General features: G+C 44.6%; 1 pseudogene; it reads left to right on the forward strand.

Annotated features, from left to right (window-relative positions):
* The first annotated feature begins 4923 nt into the window (after positions 1-4923).
* Positions 4924-6797, forward strand: LOC128594499 (cytochrome b-c1 complex subunit 2, mitochondrial-like; annotated as a pseudogene).
* The last annotated feature ends 1806 nt before the right edge of the window (positions 6798-8603 follow it).

The raw sequence follows: 8603 nt of genomic DNA on the forward strand, positions 1-8603 counted from the left end.
GGTTAGTTGTTTAAGACAGAGAAGCCATCTGCCCTCCTCCTAACTGAGAATCGGTGCAGTGTGTTCCCTGGTTCCCTGCTGCACTCTGAGGGCTCCGTTGGAATGAACGTTTGTGTAAAATCCCACACACCCAGTCTGCAGAGGGCTTGGCGTCCCTCCTCCTGCTGCAAGATGGCTCGTCGGGGAGCCGGCAGCTAGGCTCTCTCCTACCTGCTGTTTCTCAGGAAGGGTGGAGCTCAGGGCCATCAGAGGGTACAGCCATGGCTTTTACTTTTCATTTTATGACCTAATATACCAAATAATTTCATCAAGTATCATTCTTGTGTATTTATTATCTCTTCATTTTGGGGGGGTATAAAATGGTGAGAATATTTTTAGAAGCATGGCTTATTTATTAAAATAAATGCTTTTTTTTTCTTTCTCTGAGTTGCATGAAAATGTGAAATAGAGAACTGTAATCATAAGTAGGAGTGTTTTAGGGTTTAGGAAACTAGAAAAGGATATCATGGTAAGGAAGGGAAAACATTTTAGCAACGGGAAGCTGCTTCATTTGTTTGAAATGTACACACAGAAGGAAAAGATACAAATGATTATTCAAATCAAGGGGAAAGAGGACGTTAGCAACTTGATAAATCACTGGTGTTAGCCTAGTGCTTTTCTCGTGAAAAATTTCCTCCCTGTTCCTTTTCTTCTGTGGGACTGAGTGGTTTGGATCAGGAGGAGTGAGTGAAGTTTGACTTGGGAACCCCCCTCATTCATCATAGAGGGTTCTTCGGGGCACAGCAACCTCCGTGGGTCTCTGTGTTGAAGAAGCGAATGCTGGTATTGGATGGAGTGGGTTAGGTATGAAGGTCAGGGCAGTTCTCTCGGAAGAGTGTCAAAAAACTGCAGTGACTTGAATCATCTATCCTTCCAACACTCTTCACATGAATGTGGTTATTCCCCCAACTTTGACTTTTGCAACAGGCTTCCCAGTTAGGGTAGTTGGATTTACCAAAGAAAAATACAGGCAGTTGATTTAGATTTAAGTGTTAGAGAAACAATAAATAGATTTCAGTATAAGTATATCCCACGCAATATTTTTTTTTGCAACATATTATACTAAAGAAAATTACACATTGCCTATCTGAAATTCATATTTAGAGGTCATCCTGTATTATATCTGATAGTGTAATGGACTACATTCCTTCTTTAAGCTTCCTCTAAAATAAGGAGAACTAAGTTCAATTCAATTCAGTAAATACCCGTATTATGGTCCCTACCGGGGAAGGTCAGTGGGGAAGTAGAGGGATACTCAAAAATGAGGAGGGAACAATCTCTGACCCCAGGGAACCCACAACCTAGGGCAGTGTTTTCAACCTCTCTTATCTCACGGCACACTTGAACCTATAGTTAAACTTCCACGGCACACTTAAAGTATGTTGATCAAAAGAAAGACTAAAAGAAAGAATATACTTCCTGTGCTTTGAACTTCTTTCAAAAATAATTTAATTAATGATCTTTAAAATTTTTCACAGAGGCTCGGCACCTGTAGCACAGTGGTTATTGGAGCCAGCCACATACACCCATGTTGAGGGGTTTGAACCCGGCCCAGGCCAGCCAAACAACAATGACAACTGCAAGAGAAAAATAGCTGAGTGTTGTGGCGGGTGTCTGTAGTCCCAGCTACTTGGGAGGCTGAGGCAAGAGAATCACTTAAGCCCAAGCGTTGGAGGTTGCTGTGAGCTGTGACGCCACAGCACTCTACTAAGGGTGACATAGTGAGACTCTCTCAAAAAAATTTTTTTTTTCACAGCACACCTCTCACGACACACTGATTGAAAATCACGACCTGGGGCGGCGTCTATGGCTCAGTCGGTAAGGCGCCGGCCCCATATGCCGAGGGTGGCGGGTTCAAACCCAGCCCCGGCCAAACTGCAACCAAAAAATAGCCGGGCGTTGTGGCGGGCGCCTGTAGTCCCAGCTACTTGGGAGGCTGAGGCAAGAGAATCGCTTAAGCCCAGGAGTTGGAGGTTGCTGTGAGCTGTGTGATGCCACGGCACTCTACCGAGGGCCATAAAGTGAGACTCTGTCTCTACAAAAAAAAAAAAAAAACGAACAAAACCACTTCATTTAAAAAAAAAAAAAAGAAAAGAAAATCACGACCTGGAGTCTAGACAGAGGTACAGAAATAAATGTAGCACGAAGTTCTGCCTTGTTTACTTCATGGGAGAAGGCAGGGTAGAATTACGGAGTACCTGTCACATGAGCGGTATAAACACACAACTTAGGAGTTCAAGGGAAATAAAAGCACCTCAGTTGCACATAGCGGGTCACAGTGGCTGTGGCAAGGGACATGGTAGAAAGAAGGGGTGAGAAAGTGATAGGCAGGCTTCTTAGGAAAGGAGTCTTTCACAAAGTGTGGGCTTTTAAAAGAGAAGTGAGCAAAGGGAGCTCCAAGCCGAGGAAAACCACCAGTGAAGGCTCAGGGTGGGGCAGGGTGGGGCGGGGTGGAGGTGGATGTCAGTTCCTGGGTCTGAAAACTGTCCCGTGGAGCCCAGGTACGTGGTGGGGGTGGTGGGAGGTCTATTTAAAAGCTTAGGTTGAGGCCATGTTACGTAGGCCTTGGAGTGGAGGCCCACACGATTATTTTTTCCCGTTAGGCCAACTTCTGGTGCCTGGACAACCTTGCTTCTGCTTGTTCTTTTGGACAAATAGGGAGTCCGACTGCATTCTTTGGAGGTGTCCAGCAGACAGGGTGCAGGTGGTAGTCTTTGTTTCTTTTCTATTGTCTCTACAGAAGGGTACCTACCTGATACCAGAAAGAGGAATGGGTAGAGCTAGAGAGGAAGTGAAAAGACCGTTGAGGAAAGCCCTGGTGTGTGCAGGGAGCCGCACTTCTTCTTTTCTGTCATCTTGTCTCATCCTCACAACAACTTCATAGAGAGTAGATCTGGGGACAGATCCTGTCCCCACGTTCCCACTGACGACACTGAGGACCATGCCGCTCATACAGCTAGTTAGGTCAGAATGTGAATCCACATCTAACTCAAAGTGGGGAGACACGAGCTGAAGAGTAAGTTTTCTGAAAGAGTTCAAGGGTGGCAGGGAGGGCAATTCAGTCGTGTTAAACATCAGAGAGCGGTTTCCCTCACAAATAGCTTTAGGGCTATGTGAAGACATAGTGCAAAGGGCTGTTAGGTGGGCGGCACCTGTGGCTCAGCGGGTAGGGCGCCAGCCCCATATACCAAGGGTGGCGAGTTCAAACCCAGCCCCGGCCCCACTGCAACAAAAAAAAAAAAAAAAAGAAAAAGAAAGAAAAGAAAAGGGCTGTTAGGTAACAAAAAGGCTGACCTGATCTGTCTATGATGCGATTATTTCTAAGAATGCATTTTAGTTAATGCTGTAGACACAAACAGATCTTCCACGGCCCCCACCCACCCCTTTGGCTCCTTGTCTCTTCTGCACTAACAAGGAATGAATAGTAATAGCGCTTCAAAGTGCGTTAGGTGTTTTTCTCTTTCCCGTGAAAATTAAGCATATGCTCATTTGCACGTGTGTGTGTGTCTGTGTGTATAAGTAGCCACAGACACTGCTCACTGCTGTCAATTAAGCATTAGCCATGTGCCAGACACGTATTTCCACATTCCAGTGGGAGTACAGGTGCAGGTGTACTGTGCTACCCTCGATTCTGTGAGTGCAGTGTTGTTTGCCAGTGGAAATGATATGTAAAGTCATGCCTCTTATTACCACAGACCTTGGCCTGGGAGACTTTATTGCAATGTTTAAGTTGTATCCCACTTCTTTCTCATGTAATTGAGACATATTAAAAACATGACCTGGTTCTGTGTCAGTTTTGATTACAGTTACTCAGAAGAGTGACAAAAAGCAGCTCGCCTTATCTTGACCATAAGGCTTATTTCCATCCCTAATGCAACTATTGAAATTATTCCCTGCCCTCGATGAAAGATGCTAAACAAAATGTCATGCCTTTGGCGCCCTCCTCCAATTGCCTTTGTGAAAAGCAGATTTATCACAGATAGCACCGAGCTCATTGGCCTCCCTGGGCATGTGAGACCGTTCCTACAGGAGATCAGTTCACTTCTCAGTGAAAATGAGAAGATATTCAACACGTGAGTTGGCTTATGTTTCACTTTTAACCTTTCACATACGTTGGCTGGATGTACCCGAGGAGCCCTTTGCACTGTGCACTGTGCACTGTGTCTGTTCATGGAGCATTTCACTGTAAATTGGTCAGAAGGCAGAGGGCCTTGCCATTCCAGGGAGACCCGTGCTGGGAAGTGCACATGAGGACTGGAATGGAATGTGTACTTGGGGTCATGCCCAGTTGTGGGCAAAGGAACGAAGTTGAATCAAGCATGCAGGCAGAGAACAGCAGGTCAGAAAGGGCCAGACAAAAAGCCAAATTCAATAAGAGGTTAGAGACGGGAGGATTATAATAATAAAACCGCTCTCATTTAGCATGACAAGTTTTTCATGTGCCAGGAACTAGGCTAGCTATTTTGCGTATCTTGTTTAATGCTAATAACACTGAGTTTGGATTTTAATGCTAATAACACTGAATGGTAAGATTTTGAATCCCTGTTTTGCATAAATGGGGGTAGTGCTTGTGGAAATTATTGAAGATTATTTCCATAAATAGCTCTGAGAAGTTAGTATTACACCTATAAGAAGTGCGATGATGGAGACTCTAAAGGTTTGATGTTGTTAGGTGTCAAGGACAGAGCCCACCCAATGAACTGATACTGGGGAGCAGATCTCAGTGCCCTGCAGGGCTGCCTATGGGTGAATCTTCTATTATGCCAAATAAAAGGAGCCAGACACAAAGATCACATGTTTTATGATTCTATGTATAAAAAATATACAGATCTTGCTTTCCTTTAATCCAGCAGTGACTACCATGGATTGGAACAATCTTGAACCATGAAGCTACTAACCAGTGCTGGGTCCTTCTTGAAATTTTATTCTCTCTAAGTTGCCCCCCAAGTTAAAGCCACATTTGCCCCCACTGGAGCACCTCCACGTCCTCAGGACTTTGAGTTCACCAAATTGCCAAATGGTTTAGTAATTGCTTCTTTGGAAAACTATGCTCCTGTATCAAGAATTGGTCTGTTGGGCGGAGCCCGTGGCTCAGTGAGTAAGGCACTGGCCCCATATACCGAGGGTGGTGGGTTCAAACCTGGCCTCGGCTAAACTGCAACAAAAAAATAGCCGGGTGTTGTGGCGGGCACCTGTAGTCCCAGCTACTCAGGAGGCTGAGGCAGGAGAATTACCTAAACCCAAGAGCTGGAAGTTGCTGTGACGCTATGGCACTCTACCAATGGTGACAAAGTGAGACTCTGTCTCTTAAAAAATAAAAAGAATTGGTTTGTTCTGACTCAGCACCTATAGCACAGTCGTTATGTTGCCAGCCATATACACCAAAGTTGGTGGGTTCAAACCCAGCCCGGGCTAGCTAAACAACAATGACAACTGCAACACAAAATAGCCAGGCAGTGTGGCAAGTGCCTGTAGTCCCAGCTACTTGGGAGGCTGAGGCAAGAAAATCGCTTAAGCCCAAGAGTTTAAATTGCTGTAAGCTATGACACCATAGCACTCTATTGAGGGTGACATAGTGAGACTCTGTCTCAAAAGAAAAGAAAAAGAATTGGTTTGTTCAGTAAAGCAGGCAATAGATGTGAGGACTCCAACAATTTGGGAAGCCTCTCACTTGCTGCATGTTGCATCTGGTTTGACTACAAAAGGAGCTTCATCTTTCAAGATTGAAGCAGCTGGTGGTAAATTAAGTGTGACTGCAAGAAGAGAGAACGCGGCTCACACGGGGGAATGCCATGGCGCTCCTGCTCAGTGTTGCCACAGGACCAGAATTTCATCGTTGGGAAGTGGCCAACCTTCAGTCTCAGTTATGGGTTGGCAAAGCTACGGCTTTTCAGAATCCACAGGCTCCTGTCATTGAAAATGTGCATGCTGCAGCTTACCGGAATGCCTTGGCTAATTCCTTGTATTGTCCTGACAATAGGATTGGAAAAGTGACATCAGAGGAGTTATGTTACTATGTTTAGAGTCATTTTACAAGTGCAAGAATGGCTTTGGTTGCACAATGACTTGGGGTGAGTCATCCTGTACTCAAGCAAGTTGCTGAACAGTTTCTCAACGTGAGGCTTGGTTTAACTGGCACTAAGGCCAGATACCGTGGAGGTGAAACTCACGAACAAAATGGAGACAGTCTTGTCCTCGCTGCTCTTGTAGCAGAAAGTGCCGGCACAGGAAGTACAGGAGCAAATGAGTTCAGCGTCCTTCAGTGTGTGCTTGGGGCTGGACCAATGCCAAGAGGGGCAGCAACGCCACCAGCCGTCTACACCAGGCTGTTCCCGAGGGAATTCACCAGCCATATGATGTTTCCACTTTTAAGGCCAGTTACTCAGATTCTGAACTTTTCGGGATTTACATTATCTCCCAGGCTGCAGCTGTTTGACATGTTATCAAGACCGCACCTAACCAGGTAAAAGCAATTGCTCAAGGAAATGTTTCCAATACAGATGTCCAAGCTGCCAAGAGCAGGCTGAAGGCTGGATACCTAATGTCCATAGAGTCTTCTGAGGGTTTCCTGGATGGAGCCGGGTCCCAGGCTCTAGTTGCTGGTTCTAACGTGTCACCATCCACAGTCCTTCAATGGATTGATTCAGTGGCTAATAATAATGTCATAAATGCAAAGAAGTTTGTGGCCCCAAAATGGGAAAACGTGGGAACTTGGGACACGTGCCTTTTGTTGATGAGTTGTGATACTGACGCACGTGTTACAGGAGAGAGCTGAATATTCTCTCAGCCCAGAGCAGCAAACATGTGAAAGTTGGAAGTTTCCAATATATTTACATTTTTTTCAATAAGGTAAGATACCTTAAAGTATAAATTTTTCCCAGCTGAGCTGCTGCTAAATAAATAGCAGCTTCTGCTAGAAGGAAGGAAGGGAGGAAGGGAGGGGAGGGGGGAGAGAGAGAGAAGGAAGGAAGGAAGGGAGGGAGGGAGGAAAAAAGGAAGGAAGGAAAGAAGAGGAAAAGAAAGGAAAGGAAGAAAGATTCAGAATAGGTAAACTGAAAGCAGACTGAGAGTTTCCAGGGGGATGGGAGAGAACGGGAGGACAGCCATAGCATGATGGGTACCAGGTCTTATTTGGCGTGATGAAAATGTTTTGGAAGCAGGTAGAGGTGGTAGTTGCACAAGATTGTGAATACACTAATGCCATTCACCTTAAAGTGGTTAATTTTATTTTGTGAATTTCACCTTAATAAAAATTATTATTTTTTGAGACAGTCTCACCATGTCACTCTCAGTAGAGTGTTATGACGTCACAGTTCACAGAAACATCAAGCTTTTGGGCTCAAGTGATTCTCTTGCCTCAGCCTCCCAAGTAGCTGGGACTACAGGTGCCCGCCACAATGCCCAGCTATTTTTTGTTGCAGTTGTCATTGTTTAACTGGCCCGGGCCGGGTTCGAACCCACCAGCCTAGGTGTATGTGGCTGGCGCCGTAATCACTGTGCTATGGATGCTGAGCCAATAACAAGTATTTTCCATGAAAATTACAGTAAATGCTGAGTGGCTCTACAATCCCCCAGTCATTGTTTTTATTTCTGAACACATGATGTTGAGCCCAAAACCCCTCTAAAGTACATCCACTTGGCCACACAGACAGAGTGACTACTTACTCTGAAGCAAAAGCCAAGGCACGTGGCCCAATAACGGACTTTTTTTTCTGATTTGTAAATTGATTCCTACGAGAAACAAAAATGCAACCACGTTTACTTATACATTAAAAGATCAGTTTTTTGGCGGGGCATGATGGCTCTCACCTATAATCTCAGCACTTTGGGAAGCCAAGGTAGGAAAATCACTTGAGGCCAAGAGTTTGAGGCCAGCCTTGGCAACATAGTAAGACCCTGTTTCTAAAAAAAAAAAAAATTTTTTAAATAAGTTGAGCATGTTGGCACGCAACTTTATAAAGTCCCAGCTACTCGTGGGAGCTAAAACAGGTACATTTCTTAAGGTCAGGAGTTCGGAGCTACAGTGAGCTATGATTGTGCACTGAACTCCAGCCAAGGTAACAGGAAGGCCCTGTCTCTACAAAGAAATAAATAAATAAGATTGGCTTTCATTGGAAATGAAAAAGTACATAAAATCAGAATCATTCTAAAGACCTATAGTCACACAGTATAGTCCTTAACAGGATCTTCATAATCTTCATGCTTAGTTCATTATCCCAAAACTCTGCTTGTCTTTATGATGTCACCCCATCTCCAAAGCTTCATTCTGCTTTCCCCACCCACCCACTCTAGACAGGTGCAAATAACTGTGGTCCAATACCTACGGGCTTTTCCCCAGTAACCCACCTTGTATATAGGATACTTGGAATCAGTTTTCCTGTGGCTGCAGATCTCACAGATTCTCTCCCTATACACACCTGTACTTTAACTGAACCTTCCAGACTCTCCTTATTCCCTATTAATTTGGGGCCTAAAGAATCACCCCCCCCTTCCCAGTTTACAGATTTGAAATTATATGCAAAACCTTGTGAGTAAATGTATATTTTTCTGATAAAATTATTTGT

This window comes from Nycticebus coucang, chromosome 9, assembly GCF_027406575.1.
Source record: "Nycticebus coucang isolate mNycCou1 chromosome 9, mNycCou1.pri, whole genome shotgun sequence".
Taxonomy (NCBI): domain Eukaryota; kingdom Metazoa; phylum Chordata; class Mammalia; order Primates; family Lorisidae; genus Nycticebus; species Nycticebus coucang.